This window comes from Mytilus galloprovincialis, chromosome 1, assembly GCF_965363235.1.
Source record: "Mytilus galloprovincialis chromosome 1, xbMytGall1.hap1.1, whole genome shotgun sequence".
In the NCBI taxonomy this organism is placed as follows: domain Eukaryota; kingdom Metazoa; phylum Mollusca; class Bivalvia; order Mytilida; family Mytilidae; genus Mytilus; species Mytilus galloprovincialis.
Genome location: NC_134838.1, coordinates 63,715,076 through 63,731,757, shown reverse-complemented (window position 1 = coordinate 63,731,757; position 16,682 = coordinate 63,715,076).

The following is a 16,682-nucleotide window of genomic DNA, read 5'->3' as shown; positions in this document are numbered from 1 at the left end:
TCGTGACTTCGACCTTCGGCTTTCCATCCGAAACCATTCAAAATTCTACAACATTTTTACTTTGATCTGGTCTGTTTTGGCCAACCCACATTTTCTATCTTTTATTTTTCTTAAGCACTTATTTTACATTATAACTTAAAATCCCCATATCAAAATTAATATAGGCCAAAATAAATAGTTTGTTCAATCCTTGTTTGTCTCTATGTTGACCTCATTTAAATTTCTGAATTTTTATATCAAAGGTGCATAGGGATATGCTCAATTGATTCGACCTCTTTTGATATTGTCAACTGTTCAAATTTGGGCAACGCTCTATGAAAAGGCTTCCAAATTTCCAATGTTGCTTTAGTATAAATTTTAATAGATGAATGCACTATTTCGTCTACCTCATGATCTTTTTTAAAGACATTATTTAAAACATCAGTATTATTATATACAAAAGAAATACAAAAACTAGTATTATTTTATTCAACACAAATATGATGTCAAACATTAGCCTGGTCCAAGCTGTGGTAAGTTAACATTACGAAGCCTTTTATAGTTTACCTCTATCTTCTTTATCGTGTTTTACTCTTCTTTTCTTTTTATGTTTACGCTTTGTTTCGTTTTTTAACATATCATTATCCGTGCTTTGATCATAGTTATCAATTCCTGCGTCATAATCACTATCTGTCGATCGTATAAATATTTCGCTATTAAAATCAGAATCATATTCATTTTCGAAATTGAATCTATGTTGTTTTGGTTTAAATTTATTTGACAGTTTCATTTTCTGAAGAGGAACGTTGTTTCTCTAGATCTAATTTTTGTGCTATTTTCACATTTCCTGATCGGTGTGAGAAAAATATTTCTCCTCACTAGTGAAAAATCTGTTCTCGCCAAATGATTAGTCGGAATTTGATTATGACGTCTAAATGTTTTGTTTTCTTCTGAATTTTCCTATTGTGACGCCATGAAAAAAGGCGACAATGCCTGATGACGTCGCATATAAAGAACACAAGTTTCTGAAAATCTTTGATAAAGAAGGATAAAAATCATTAGAGACACTATAACTCGTGTATTACGATATTTCTCCACTCTCGAGTGAGTCACTTGTTGCAGTGTAGGAATCTATATCTCTCTGGCCGAAAACGTTTAGCTGTTTGTGTTAACGGAAAGTTATCAGAGTCATTTTCACTACCATTTTCAGATTCAGGTAATACTAAAATGATACTAAAAACTGTGTTGCTCTCAGCATCCGTTTTTTTTTCTTCGGGAATATTCCATTCATCGATATGAAATGCAAGGCGTAAGTGTGATACCATCTAATTGGTTTTCAATTATAAATGATACTGGAGAAGTTTTTAATCTAATTCTCAATTATGGTCTCAAGTTTGCCTGGAGTTTATTGTGTTTCGTATGGTTTTTAAGATATACTGGATCTTTTACTTCAAATTTTACCTCATAGCATTTTTATTTGCATATTTAGCATGTGGTTTCTTAGCTCTTTTCAAATGTTTATGTACTAGAACGACCAACTTATGTTGTTCTTGTAAAGTAATTTTGTGATCTTCTTCGTCGGAATATTTTCTTTTTGGTTTTAGAATATTATTTATGGGTAACACTGGATCTCTGTTATAAAGCAGAAAATAAGGTTTCTCTTCAGCATTGCGTTGATAATGATAATAAAAAGTAGTAACCTGTTTCCTTGTAAAATGTCCAACGGGAGCCGAGCGGACCAACGTCTTGGTTCGTTGCTCTTTTTGATAGATATTGTTTTAGTATCTCCTCAAAACAATCCCAGAACATCCACATATCATGCTATACATTTTGATTATAATTGACAAGGTAAAGAACCCACTAAGTACACTTTTTATTTAACATTTTCGTTTATATTCCATGCTCTTTCGTTTAGCGTACATAATCTCAACTTAAGACCTTCACACTTATAGGTCATTACAAGCGGAACATAGTCCACCCACGAATAAGCCGCTATACTGTCATTCTGCTTTTTTGGATTAGGGTTGTTCAAATTGAGAGTAGTGGGTTGAAATCAGATTTCATCGAAAGAACAGGTTGCTGACAAACTCTGTGAGCAAATTTATTTTTCAGATATTTGAGTGATTTCCAAAAGCCAATATTTTAATATTTAGTTTATAACTTTCATAATAAATATTTGATATTAAACCATAGTATATATATCTGTAGTATAACTGGTTCCACGAACAAACGTTTATAATTGAAATCAGTCTGATAGTACACTCTAATTACACTAACGAGACAGAACCTTTAATTTTTTACTCTTGTTTGTTATATATATATAATATCATGATTTGGCTAATTTTCCTATTTTTAATCATTCAGTTACTAACACCTGTTTTAATATCATTAACCTTACACCGTTATCTCCCTTTTATGATATTTTATTACCTGATTTTGGTAAGGGACGACATCAAAAGATCAATGTAAGATAAAAAAACTTAATTCAAATAGTTTGGGGGTGGGGGGTTGAGCTAATGCAAGATTTGGTTATCCGACATTGATTTTTACATATATCCATATTGGTCAATCAATTTTTCCCAAATTAAGTTAAGAGGGGGGAGGGGGGTCAGTGAAAAAACTATGTGAATTAAGTTTTTTATCCTTCATTGAACTTTTGATGTCGTCCCTAATGCATCTCATCTATTTAGCAGATACAATGTAACTCTTTAAGTGACATGCAGAAAATGCTTTTGATGGATCGTAAAAGCATAAAGTACCCTGAAATTATGACAAGGTCATATGTAATAAACCATTTATAGTATGTATTCTGAAAATTAAGTAAATCTACAAGTTGAAGTCATCCGAAGAAATTGATGGTATCAGTACGATTAATTAGAATAATGAAATACAAACATCAAAGCATTTGCCAAAATGGGGTCAGATGCAATTATTTTTTGCAGTTCGGTGTTTTTGATTATTTTACTTTTCGTTATGAAAGCTCTTTAGCTATCTCAAGTACGTATATTGTATATACAGACAGAAATCAGTTTTTCATTGTTGATATTTGACATTGAATCTTATAACCTCGTACAAATTTAAGATCCTTTCTTAATATTGAGTAATCCAAAAATTGTCAGTGTCTGACGTTAAATAGTGTCGCTTCGACATTTACATTATTTTAACTTTCAAAATATGTTTTGTATTGTACCATCTCTATTGTTTGATTAAAGAATAAAAATAAATTTAAAGTGTTCAATCCTTAAAATGTTAATTGAACTGAAAGTAATTCTTGACATGCTAAATTTGTAATGTTAAACTGGGATGTCATACTGTAAAAAATCCACATAGTGTGTAATGATAGATTAACATACTTTTCATTTAATTCTGTACAATTGACTTTCCTTTTATCAGAAAACGTATTCAATTTATAGAAAATTGTTGGATTTTTTTTTCACTGTGTAGTGTTTGTAATTATTATCATGTACTTGGTTTTTTTTTAATCAACTAATGTAATTCTAAGGGTTTTTATTTAGATTTGAAACGAAATAATTGGTCCCATCCATGTCAGTTTGTCATGCATGTTGACATTTAGTACATAGGCCTCTTATGTGTGTTGTTGAGCCATTTGTCCATTTTTGAACTTGTCTTTTGCTGCAGACTGTATTGTTGACATCGAAATGACATTTGATAAATGTGCTGTTAAGTTGTTACATCAATGATGTCTACTCAAAATATCGTTTTATTCATATAAATTGACTTGACGAAACTTTTCGTGATTGTAATACTAGCCGGAAAATTCAGTTATCCTAGTGACATATATAATATGTGGGCCCCTTTTGTGTGTTGTTGAAAAATTTGTCCATTATTGAACTTTTTGCTGTAGACTGTATTGTTGACATCGAAATAACATTTGATAAATGTGATGTTAAGTTGATACATCAATGATGTCTACTTAAAATTTCGTTTTAGTCATATAATTTGACTCTTGCCGAAATTTATAAGATTGTAATAATAGCCGGAAAATTCGGTTGTCCTAGTGACGTATATAACATGGGGGCACTAAAACAACAGCAAAATATATAGACATGAATACATAAATATTATTGTAATATTGTATCGATGTCAGAAGGAATCAACAATAAATCTTCATTTTTCTTTGTAAAAAATAGATTTGTGTATCTATCAATTATCTGAATTAAAAAAGAAACAAATGAGGGGAATATTTATCTTTTGAATAGTAATTCATACACCTCAGTATAAATAGTTTTATGATAAACACATTACTTATACATTTGGTAGGCACTGGTGTTCTGTGCACACAAATGTAAACTATATACACTGTAATGAAATAAGTATAAAACATAAAAGTGAACATTGAAGATCAATTGAATTATTTCCTAAATCTTGCAATTACTTATTGAAGGAAGTACTAGTTTTCGCATATCATTGGTCTGGCAATTTGAAACCTAAGTCTGTATATATAATATTATCGGTATTCATAATAAAGAGACACTTTGAATGTCTGCAACAGATGTTAATTACAGAAACAGTTATACGAAATTTATCATGCAGCGTAACAAAAGTAGGACATATTCAAACGAATCTGGCAGTGCGTATCGGTCAATATTTCGAAGTGTGCCTATAGTTAACGTAGCAGCAGTTCGTTTTTATGTTGAAACACCCCCGAACCCAATTTTGAGTTGATTATTGTTAATGTGGGTATAAAAATATGTTATATTATATTTATATGTATTTTTCCCTTTTATAGATAGATTTTGATTTTGTTAATAGCACTGTATTCTATATGTATTATATGATTGGATACACATTTCCCAACTTATTCGGTATTCAAAAGCTGGTAGCTTCTACTTAGATTTTGTAAAACGTCACCAGTGTCTAAGTAGAAAGTTGATGAACCAGGGATAGGTCAAAGAACATTTCGTCTATTTTCTAAAAGTTCATCGGAAGGTACCAAGACCTTGTTGATAAATATTCCGTATCAACTTCACAAATAATGCATGATGGGCTTGAAGCATAGATTCTGCGTACTGATGTTTTTAATCATCTTAATAACGTGTTATAGTGTTCTTTTATTTGTCTTTGTTAATATTGCTTTTACTGTTCTGTCTGTTTTTGGTGATATACATATGACAGTTGTTGTCCATTCGTTTGATGTGTCGTGCTTTTGATTTTTGCCATTTGATTAGGGACTTTCCGATTTGAATTTTCCTCGGAGTTCAGTATTTTTGTGATTTTACTTTCTACATGTATTATATGATTGGATTGGTAGTGTGCTTCCCTGAATTTATAGTGCAGGAGTTTAGTTTGAAGAATCTCGATTGTGAATAATATTAAAGGCTACTACACATGTAGGCACACTTATTCTATTCATGTGTTGTTTTATTTATTAAATAATTTGAAGCACGTAACTTGCATTTTCCCCCCGACACATTATGTTTTGTAATAGTATTCACTAACTGATCAAACTTTAGGACTATTTAAAAACAAAACAGTAAATAATTTTTTTCCCTACTATATGTACAATTTCCTATTCATTCAGGTACATAAAATGAAAAACATCCATTGAGCACTAGCTTTTATATATAGTAATTTAAGTGATTGGTGATTTTCAGTATTTGTTCAAATTAAAATACCTTGAGGTTCGAGGATGAATGCGAATATTTATGGCATATATCTGAAATATCATAATCAAACAAATTACATTTTCCTAATATCAGTAGAAATATCAGCACTTTCTTAATAGTAAGTCGATTATCAGATGTTAAACTATCTAGTTGGCTTTAATAATGGTGGTCATACTAGAAAAAAAATTTATAAAACACAATGAGATATGGCATTAATGTTCCCGCCCGATTTAAACATTTCATAAGAGATAAGCATTAAAAAGTGTGCATAGATTATTTCTCAGCCAAATATCTCATAGCTAGGTGTTTAATTTTAACCCCTTATTTTCACGCTCGAATGTTTGATTCTGAATATAATGTTATACTACCCTATCTTTAGTGTAATGATGAACATTGTGTGGTGTAAACTGAATTGGAATTTGGTGTATCCTTATTTTTTTTTTAGGTACCTATAAACAGTCAAAGTAGTACTACATCGACAATTACTGGTAGATTTTGTGTTTCCTTACTCCTTAACTAGGATAAACACCATAAACAGTGACGTGTGCAATATTAAGCTGGCAGCTTTGTTGTTCCCTGTGTGGCTAATGTTACGCTATGTTTGAGTGCAAACACACACAGATACAAATGAATATATAAATGGTAGATTATAAAATTGTTCAATCGTGGTTTATTGATGAGTGGTACCATAAATATGTAATAGTTTTGTTTCTTTCTTTATTAAACTGGTCTCTGCATATTTTTTATTAGACAGATTGTAGCATCACTAGATTTGGTCAGGAGTTCACACAAACATGAACAGTCGGATAAAAAACATGTTTTCAGCTTCCTAGTAAATAGTTATCAAAGGTACCAGGATTATAATTTAGTATGCCATACACGCGTTTCGTCTACATAAGACTCATCAGTGACGCTCAGATCAAAATATTTATAAAGCCAAACAAGTTCAAAGTTGAAGAGTATTGAGGATCCAAAATTCTAAAAAGTTGTGCCAAATACGGCTAACGTAATCTATGCCTGTGATAAGAAAATCCTTAGTAAAATGACTTATTGGGAACAAGCTGATCACCGTCTTGGTTAATTGCTCTTTTAGTAGATATCTTTTACGTATCTTCTAAAAAAAACCACAAACCATCCCAACTTCATGCTTCAACTTTATTTTATAAATGACAAGGTAAAGAACCCACCAAGTACACTTTTTTGATATATTTATAATTTCATTTTATATTTTCATTTATTCTTCAAGCTCTTTCATTTAACATCTCTAATCTCATTTCAACACCTTCAAACTAAGAAGCCCATTGCAGGCGGAGCCTAATACACGCCCATGTATAATCTGCTAGATTGTCATTCTTCTTTTTCGATTAGACTTCAGACATTCAACGAAAGAACTAGTGGATGACTATGTCCGTTAGTAACTATTTTTTTTCTTCAGATATTTGAGTTATTTCCTAAAGCCAATATTTGATATAAAGTTTATAATATTCATAATAGATATTTGACAGTATCACTGATTCCGCGAATAATTTGTTTTTTAATTTAAAATCTACAGTCTGACAGTACACTTTTAAAATGACCCTTTGAATATTTTTTTTTTAATCTTGTGTGTTGTATAAGATCATGTTTCAGCTAATGATCTTATTACTTAATTCATTTAACTTCACTGTGCGGGGTTTATTCGGTTCGCTTATCGTAGACCAGTCCATATATAGACAGGTGTTTTTGGGATATTAAACTTATCAATGAAGTGTTCGGTCTAGTTCATGAATCCGGTTAAGATATTAACACTATGTGCGTGTTTTCGAAGAGTAAATAGTGAGAAACATTTCAGACTTTTAAAAAAAATGAGTTTTAAATCATGTAAAAATTGTCACGCTTTGGAAATTATGAACATGAAAGTATTACTGTGATGATGGCAGTTGCAAAATATGATTCTGTCGTGATTTCGAAAAGTGATATTCAATATACTTGTTTTTCTTTCTTTTAGTCGTATGCATCTTTTGTTGTTGAGGGGAAGGGGGCTCTAAGATAAGTTACAAATGTTATTTTGATCTTATTGATTTCCGATATAATTTTATAATTAAATGCATAATTTTTTTTTTTTTTTTTTTTTTTTTTATTTTATTTCATTTTTCTAGCTTTATTGCAAAACCAACACAAATAAAACAAACAAATTTTAGTCATAACAATATCAATCAGTTTCTTTTTTACATGTGTATATCGGTTTCATGATACTGATAGGTAATTATAACGGGAACCATCCTTATCACACACATTTTCAAATAGAATGCTTAACGTCCAGCTACAAATATCTGATTTTGGGAGTATTTTCATGATTAATGCACGCAAACCTTGTCGGTAGTCTTCACTCTGAAATAGAATTTATAAAATATATATTAGTAGATGAAAAAAGTTGGAAGAATCGAAACTTAAAAAATTAATATATCCATAGTCACGTTTCATCTACAAAAGATTAATCAGTGACACACGAATCAATTAAGTAATAAGGCCAGAAAAGGTTCAAAGGCGAAGACCATTTAGGACCTATAGTCCGAAAGGTTTTGCCAAATACAGCTTTACAAGGTTGAACTTGTGATTTAGAACTTAAGTATACCATTTGTTTCCTTCTGTTGGTATCTGATCTCCGCATACCATAACATGGATAAAGCCATGTTTAACCTTTTTACACTTAATAGTGGTATGCTTTGTATGCTGAAAGATTTTTCTTTTGTTTTTTTCTAGAGTTTTTTTTAGCAAGTTCAATATGGTTTTTTCCCTTCGATTTATTCCTTTATCATTTTCGGACAGAATATGCAATTATCCAAATGAGTTTGTATCCTTAAAATATTTTCTTTATTCCGAAGTTCATCTGGAAATTTTATTTTTGTTGAACTATCGAACCTTATTTGATGAGTCAATCAAGATAATCACATGAAAGAAGACGTATTTGAGTATATCCATACTAGTATTACTTAATTTAAAAAAGTATTTCAGGTGAAATCATTTTTTTTTAATTTTATGCATGTATCCTCCATTTATTAAGTAACGAAGAACGGACTTGTTAAATAAAAGAACTTAAGGAAAAGGATTTGAATTATTCATTTTAAAATTTGCAAAGTGTTCGGCATTAGAGTGACAAAATGTTACATTATTCTATTACGAAATGAACAGTAACTTAAGAAGATTCAAGATAAACTGTTATAAGGAAGGATAAATCTGTTGACTTTATTAACAAATCTTAAAGAATTTAAGAGTTATCTTTCTTCGTATGGTTCTCCGTTCTAATCACAAGCCATGTTTGTTACCAAAACACTAATATGAATGTCCGTCCAGTGGCAAACATTTCATGCATGTGAAGTACGAGAACAAATAAACAAATAATGCATTAGGCAGTTCCCATACATCCCGCACAGCCAAACCGACGGGGCTTTTAAATTAACTTCCTTTCCCGGATTTTCGATCGTGGTGCTTATCACTGAGAAATAAGGGTAGGTACATTTATATGTTTATTTTACATATTTTAAAAAGATAATAATACATCAGTACATTGGGTTTATATTTGATTTGTACGTTGTTTCCTTGTCTTAGATAGCCCTATGGTTGACGTTAAAACAACGTGGTATACTAACCATTCATTTGTTTCCTGTTTTCCAAAGTATTCATTAGCTAGTTTAATGTCTATATTCCGTGGATCGCCAGGATCAGATGACTTCCATATGAAACGACCATTTCCAGTTTGATCTAAATCTCTACTTGTAGTTTGCATAATTCGTTCAACGGGTGGACCAACATTGATATTTATGGTTAAACTGGTGATGTTTTGTACCGTCCCAAATGTAGTTTGTGTTGAACCTGTGAAAATGATAAATATTATGCTTCTTTCTTGTCATGTATTTATAGCATCATTCTGGCCACAAGTTTCTGAGATACTGTGAATTCATTTATTTTCGTGGGTATCAATTTTCGTGGTTTGGGGAAAACTTGCATTTTTGTGGATATTTGATTTCGTGGTTTTGCCAATCTTTGCATACAAATCCTACAGAAAAATTGTAATTCGTTGAACATTAAAAAATTAACGGTTCATCTGTACCAACGAAACCCACGAAAATTGGTATACAAGGAATATTAAAGTCATATGAAACCTCAAATTAAAATAAATTATGAATATGTTTTTTATAACTAAATGGATACTTTTCATTATAAAACTTATGACTTATGTACATATACGTTCTTTTTTGAAGAAAATTCTTTAATTTGTCCACAATTAGAAGAAGTTTACTTTTTTTATAATTGCTTGCTTCCAGTAAGCAATTCGCCGGCATATTTTCCGTATTCAAAGTGACCTTAGCGTGACCTTCCTTGTTAAAATCCGGTAATACCCATGGTTCTGTGACTGAAATAAACTATTATCTAGTTGCACATGTTATACATGTTCTCAATATCCATGCTTCTATGTTGATTGTGGACTATTAGGTAACAATCGGTAAATTACGGCTTCAAAACACGATAATTAATGAGCTGCCATTTTTTCACTTCATAACAGACAGAGAGAAAACAAATTACGATTATACGATATTTTTCCGTAAAAAATGATGAAATCATGCACAGAAGACTAAATGTATAATATATATGACATGCATTGGTTCAAGAATTGGATAAACATTATTTTTCACCAGTCACTCGTTTCATATGACTTTAATGAATCCACAGTATATTGTTAAATTTGTTTTATTTTTTTTATTTTTTTCTCATCTAAAAATCACTTACTTAAAATTGTGATTTGACTATCTTAAATTCAAGAAAAAGTGACAATAGGTACGAAATAGGTGTTGTAAATTACTTACCGATAATGATATAGTTGTTTGACATATTGCTTGCAAACAATCAAAATTCTGACTGACAAAAATGCTGAAAGTAGTCAAATATAAACGTCTGAAATTATAATACAATCATAGAAAATAACAATAATAAAAGCTAGTTAGTTAAAAAAAAAAAAACATTTATACGTATACATTTTCTTTAAAATCGGAGTCAATTAGGAAGAGATTAATATGATGTTTAATCACTGTTCACTTATTGTAAACTCTAATGTTGACATTTAATATGCGGGCTGTTGGGTTATTGCGTGCTGTAAGAAACACTTGTCTATCGTTTAAAAAACGTAATGTTGACCTCGAATGTTTTCCTGTGATGTTTTGTTGTAGTGTGTAACTTCAACACCGGAAATAGGTACCCCGATAACAAAAATACAAAGGTAAAGTCAAGTAAGGTCAAATTCTTCTTATTAAGATTATATTCTTCGTTTTTCTGACAAGTAAAGTTTTGTGATAGTGATTCGTAATAATGTAGTGACTATTCAGGTTTAGATATTACATTTAATTGCCTTTCGCTCTCTTCAAATCGTAAGTAAATGTTAATTCCTGAGAGTTAAATGAAACCAATTTGCAGACATTTCAAGAATAATTAAATAATATTTATACTTTTATTATTAAAAGATTTGGGAAGTGTTTCCGGATTTGTTTTTTGGAAAAAAGATGAATTTATGAAGAATTTGGTGCCATCTCATACGAAGTGCTGACTATACTGGGCTGGTGAAACCCTCGGAAACGAAACGCCCACCAGCAGTGGCATCTACCCAGTGATGTAAATAGTTATCAAAGGTACCAGGATTATAATTTAATACACCAGAATCAGAAGTTAGGGTGGTACAAATGTACCTGTACAACGAAGCATGTGACGAGATTAAACTTGTTAAAAACACATTACCCCTTAACTATTCATTTGACATTTTAGCAGAACAAAGGTTAGTCACAACAATGTATTTCGAAAAAAATGACAACAGTAGTATGTCGCTATTCACCTGTTGTAAATCAATTAAGCAAATTAAGCCCAAAAACGAGAGGAACATTTTATACGCTGTAAGTATGCAGCAAACTCTTGTCGTTTTCTTAATATGAAAGCTTGAAATTGCAGCTTATTTTTTTTTTGCACTCGGTGACCTTTGACCTTGGGTGCAAATTAAAGGTCACATGAACTTAAGATTATTGGTGTAGGTCCCAAGTCTTTACGACTTCCGGTTCCCGAGATACAATTTTTCAAAAATTGTGTATATTTTTTTAAGGGAAATAACTCCTTATAAGGGTTAACAACAAAATGATTGTATATGTTAATTAACATTGCCATCTGGTCCTGTACATGTTGCCGTTTTCAAATCGATTCTATCTTGAATACTTTTTGAGAAAAATGTAAAAGAAAGAAATTGCTTCAAGGGGACATAACTCTCATAGGGAATGATGAAATCCTTAGCAGCCTCATATGGTAACACATCATGATGAGATCTAACTATTTTCCAAATAAGGTCATGATATCTTCAAAAACAACGAGGGGGGGCCATGTCGAAAAAAACCAATAAAAGGGAGATAACTTCTAAAGGGGATGATGAAATCCTACACAGCCTCATCTGGTAATACTTCATGATGAGGTCTACCGATGGTCCATATTTGGTCTTGATAACTCCAATAGAAACAAGGGGAGGCCATGTTAAACAAATGCTGGATGAAAAAAAAAAAAAAAAAAAAAAAAAAAAAAAAAAAAACAGGAGAAAAACAATAAGGTCTTTCCTCGCGGAGAGGAAAGACCTTAAAAAAACCTAAATCCGGGTTACAAGATTAACTGCAGGTGTAAAGGCAACCGTAGTATACCGTTGTTGAAAAGTCATAGATAGATTAAGAGACAACGAACACTGTTCGTATATTTTGTAAAAATTAAAAACACATCAGCTTTAAGAGGAAAACTAGAAGAAAACACAGGAACACTGAACTGCAGCAAAAACAAACGCCAACGAACATAGAAATGGACTATTTAATTACAACTGCCATATTCCTGAATTAGTACAGGACAATTTAAGAAACAAATGGTGGGTTGACATGGCTTTATTGATAGTCAAACCTCCTACTTATATGGCAATTTTAAAAATACCGCTAAAATAACATCATTACGTGACCGGAATACAGTACAAATAAACGCAAAAAACACCCAGGACAGAAAATACATAAATAAATAATATCCAAGTACATTAATTTTCTAACAATGTCGGATTTTAACACAAACCAAAACCGTGTAAAAACAAAACAATCCTGTGTCCAACTTAAAATCACATTTATATGAAATAGCTGAATTATCATCTATTACATGCATATAGCAAATCAAAATCAAATAACTGTAATATAAGACAAAATGTAAATACATTATGTTTACAACAATGATCGATAAGACAAAACACAACCAGACTAAAAAATGAAACAGCATAACTAATTACATGAATCTTTGAAGTATAAATACTGAGACAAGTCGTAAAGCAATTCATGATGATGTCCATAAAAGTTAGATTGTCATGTTTAATCTTTCGGAACTCCTCCTTATGTTGGTACAGTTTTAATAAAAAGAGCACGCGTTTGTATATTAAGTTAGTATAGTGTATAGTGTGAACCTGCACAAGCATAACGTATCAACTGAGATATGTAAATTCCACACGACATTACAAATATCTAAAACATCTTAAACACAAACGTTCACTACAAAAGTCAAAAAGTCTGAAAAGACCAGTTTTTGTCTGCATTTGCATGGTTTTTTATTCGACATTCTTTATTTGTCTGAATAATTTTTAAAATTCCTTAACATAGTATGTTCTTGATTTTTCTTGACCAGTGTCTTGACAGTATGAACATTGTCTAAAAATTTCTCGACACTTCCTTTATCATCTGCTAAGAGTCTGGATTAGTTTCAACCAATTCTTGACTGTCTTAAATTTGCCTCGATCAGTCTTGACATATTCTTGACATTCTAAATTATGTCTGAATATGTCTTGACACATTCTGTACAGTCTAAAGGCTGTCTGAATATATCTCGACACATTGTTGACCGTCTTAAATATATCCTGACACTATCTCAACAGTATAAATGTCGTTTGAAATGTGTACAGACTCATTCTGAACTGTTTATGACTTTCTACGGCTGATATATACTCCTTTTTATTATGGCTAAACTAAACTTTAAAGAATCAAGGACTAATGTTGTAAAGTAAGATACCCTTTGGGTGCAACTAAGTTGGAATACCCTGAATAACCGCCTATGTAGTTTAATTTTTATTTATTTTTATTAAACGTGTAATGAATTGATTTCACTTGGAATATATGTCAAAGTTACTGACAAACAACATGTAGATTTTTTTGTTCGCAAAACTGCCTGTTTTGCATACAAAAATAGGTGACTTGAGGCAGTTTTAAAATGTGACCACGTGTCTCTTCTGGACCCCACAATTTATCTTGTGCGTTTGTATGACTAAAAAAAGGTGGGCTTTCATTCAGATCAAAAAATTTTCTCCCCTCTTAATTCAAAAACCTTATTCATATTTTAGAACAACCAAAAACATTTTTAATTCAAAGTTGAATTTCATAATTTTTTATCAAAAAATAATATTTATGATAACTCCCCCCTGAAAAGAATGAAATGTTTAGATCTATATATACATGTCTGTTTGAGATCCATTTCATGAGACCCATTATCAATACAGTTTGGCTTTTTTTATTATTTCCGGAGTACATAATAATTTTTCTTTTAATGTTTGGGAAGATATTTTTCAAATTGTTTTAAAATAATTAACTTCATAATTTTGATGAAGAAAATCCATTTTAATACATTTTTTTAAATAAAAATTTGTAAGGGTTCCACGGAACCCAGTGTCTCGCCTACTTTTGCTGTTAATCGCAGACTCAACAAAAAATGAGGAAAAACATTTCCCTCTCGATAATGTCTTTTGATTGAAAGAAGCTTCCAAGTTTGGCAAAAAATCCAGGATAGTTTATGAATCTAATAAATGTTTTATAAACTTTAACTGCAGACTGTATGTAATGTTAACTGGAAGAAAAACTTAGTGCATTTATAAGTAAAATACGGAAAAGTGATTTTTTTTTTACAAAATTTACTTCTGAATAATATCTTATGATCAGAAACAAGCTTTTGTCTAAGTTTGGTAGAAATCCAGGATAGTTTGAGAACATTATAAAAATTTTAAAAACTTCAACCACAGAGTGAATGTTTTGTTTCTGGCAAAAACACTAAGTCCATTTATAAGTAAAATACGGAAAAGTGGAAATTTATTTTTACAAAATGTTCTTCTTGATACTATCTTATGATCATAAACAAGCTTCTGTCCAAGTTTGGTACAAATCAAGGATAGTTTATGAAAGTTATTAAAATTTTAAAAACTTTAACCACAGAGTGAATGTAATGTTTCCTTGCAGAAAAACTAAGTCCATTTATAAGTAAAATACGGAAAACATGGAATTTTATTTTTACAAAATTTACTTCTGGATACTTTCTTATGATCATAAACAAGCTTCTGTCCAAGTTTGGTAGAAATTCAGTATAGTTTAAGAAAGTTATCAAAATTTCAAAAACTTTGACCACAGAGTGAATATTTGTGGACGCCGCCGACGACGCCGATGACGACGCCGACGACGACGGAAGGTAGGATCGCTTAGTCTCGCTTTTTCGACGAAAGTCGAAGGCTCGACAAAAATGATGATTTTTAATTTCAATTATCAACAAACTTTTTAAATTGTAGTGGCATGGTCGGGCTGATTACAGGTAAAGCAGTAATTCTCCATATGCCAGTTGCGTGTACCCTGTGATGTGGAATACCTTAATTTTATGGGGAACATCCTGTCCACGTGTAATACTTAATATCTATTCCAACAGATGACATTACACAAATTTTCTTCTGTTAAATCAAGGTTTGATGGGTACGTCTAAACACCACTCAGGACCTCCTGAGTGCACTCAGGACATACAAAGTGCAGTCATGACCCTTTATAGTCATCGCATTGGCACACAGGATGGATGTATATATGCGTTACATGCTGCTTATCTAAGAATTAAATTTTGGTAGAATTTGAAATCGAACTTAGATAGATATGGTTTTTTTTAAATAATGAGGGCACTTGTCACTGATTACACAACTACTAAGCCGTGAATTATCCAATCAACAAAATTAATTGGATTATCTTTATTGATGTTAATGAATTGTGTTGTTTGTACAATGTTGCGTTTAAAATTTTTAAGATTGTTTAATGTAGGTAAATTTAAATTGTGCACACTGAAAAGAGTGAATTGTATTTAATATGAAGAGAAAAAATAAGATAACCAATTCGATGTTCTTTGTATTTTTCATTTTGACGGCTAAATTATTTATTTTATGTTCTGCAGTTTATGAATAAAGAAAATAAAAAAAATATGTAACAAGTTCGTTGTCGTTTTTCTTTGTGATTTTTTTCTCTCTCTCCATATCAATTTAATAAACAAAAACAAATTGAATGTTTACTAAATATCAAATTTTATTCCCAATAAACCATACATATAGGTATAGAAAGACAATTACATGTATGTACAATATTTACAATGACAACATTTACAATTTAAGAAGTCTAATATCTTGGCTGTGTACGTGCTGTCCTTGGTCTTTTCCTTTGGTTAGGCTTACGAGCAAGCTTCTGGGGGTGTTGGCACTTCAAAATCTGAGCACGAAGACTAAGTTGTGGTTTGGACGGATTTTGTGTCGATCAAAAGTCTCCTTAATAGTCTTTCTCGCTGTTCTTGAGTTTTGGAAAACCAACATTAGTACGATACGACGTCTTCTGTACGGACCGAAAAGTTCATAAATTCCCATTCCATACAGGGAACGCTTCAAATCGATTAGTTGTACACGTACAATGTCCATCAGTTTGGTAGCAAGGTCTGGAATTGGTTGTGGTTTCCACTCAACGGCATTCTTAAATACATGATTCATGGACTCGCAATTGTTGTTTGTCCATAAACGGTCATGTTTAAGCTGCACTTTCAGCTGACGGACATAATCTTCTAGACGGACTCGGAGAATGGAGTTGAAGTAGTTGGCAAAGGAAGAATATTTCGATCTCAAATTATCTGCTAACCCAGATTCGTCATCGCTGCCTATACGAATGTCTATATTTTGAACTGTTTCGGATAGCCATGCCTTGACACGAGAAAGAAACGTAT